We start from the raw sequence: 1513 nt of genomic DNA, 5'->3' as shown, positions 1-1513 counted from the left end.
CTACATGCCCCCTACTCATCACCTCATTTATCCCTCAAAGTGTCCATTCTCTGCCACAGAGATTTTGTCAGGTTTTGCCTCCAAAATTTTCCCTACCCGTTCACTACCAAGTTCCTTATTTTTCCCCCAAAATACTCATTCTGTCCCCTCCAGATATATGCACATCTCCAGTCTCCTGGGTCTTGTCACTGGTCACCAGAGAGAAAAGATCATTGTCTGCCCCTCCTCTTCCCTTGTGCTTTATATACATTTGATTTGCCAGATCTTTAAGAATTTTAATACTTTTTTTTTTTAATCTGCAAATGCACTTCCAGTGTCAGATACTGTATCCATTATTGTTGAAGAGATGATAAATCCTTTAACAAACAGAAAGGCAGGGGAGCTTAGTGTTGTTTTCAGTAAGATACAATCAGCTTCTAAAGATTTACTCTGAACAGTAGCTCTGGGCTGCCTGCACTTCATTCTCCAAGGAATTTGTGTTCCAGCCCCTCTGGTGCTCAGGATGCCCATTCTGCTGTGGGCAGCAATGGACAAAGGCTGACTCCTAAGGAAATTGTTGCAGGAAGAGCTGCTTCTCCTCTTCTGGGCTCCTGGTAGTTTCATCTGCAGATTACTGTTTTACTTATGGATTGCTGCTTCTGGGGCTGGAAGAGACAGCAAAGAGTTGTTTCTTATCTTCTGTCTCTCTCTTACTCGTGACCACTTAGGCCTTTATGACAGTGCTCCTTTATGAACCCCCAGCTTTAGAACTTTTTAAATCACAACAGTTTTCAGGCCTGTCTCGCTTGTGGTTTATTACAGTAATTTACTGCCTGCTCCTAGATTGTCTTAAAAAAAACCCAAAACAATGTATTTAGTCTCCTGTGGTAATTTTTCTGTATTTCATATCCAAGTTCTGTAAGGAATGTGAAGTTTCCAGTATAAAGACACGTGTTTTGTATCTCAGAAATCAAAGGTCATTATTGCAGAATTCTTACAGTTGCTTTGGTAAAGAGCCATGGGAAACACTCCCATGTTGTGGGAGCTTGCAGATAAACACAAAGATCAAATGGAATGAAACTCCAGATGCAGCTGCAAGAAAAATACATTTGTCACCAAAATAAAAGTGTGGGGGGGGGGTGGCAGAAAGTCAGGACAACTACTTATATAAATAATCTAAAATATAATTCTATCCCATGCTGCAAGCAAGATACTTGTATGAATGTGTGACATGTTGCTCCCTCAGCTCCTTTGGGATAAAGCAAAAGGGGGTGGATTGTTCTTCTCTCTCTCTCCATCTTTGTTGCATTTAAACCAAATATTTACTGATTCTGGTAAACTTTTTCATCATGGGCACTTTTCTGGTGTTTCAGATTTGGTTATAAGGGTTCATAACTTTTGAAACCTTTGAAGAGGATTCCTGACAGCAGCTGGAGGGGAAGATATTTCCAAGGGGATTATTTTCCTGCTTAGTCTATTACACAACTGCTGTGGCTGGCCCATCCCTGGAAATGTCCAAGGCCAGGCTGGATGG

Source organism: Corvus brachyrhynchos, unplaced genomic scaffold (genome assembly GCF_000691975.1).
Source record: "Corvus brachyrhynchos isolate BGI_N302 unplaced genomic scaffold, ASM69197v1 scaffold209, whole genome shotgun sequence".
Lineage (NCBI taxonomy): Eukaryota > Metazoa > Chordata > Aves > Passeriformes > Corvidae > Corvus > Corvus brachyrhynchos.
This window is presented reverse-complemented; position numbering follows the sequence as displayed.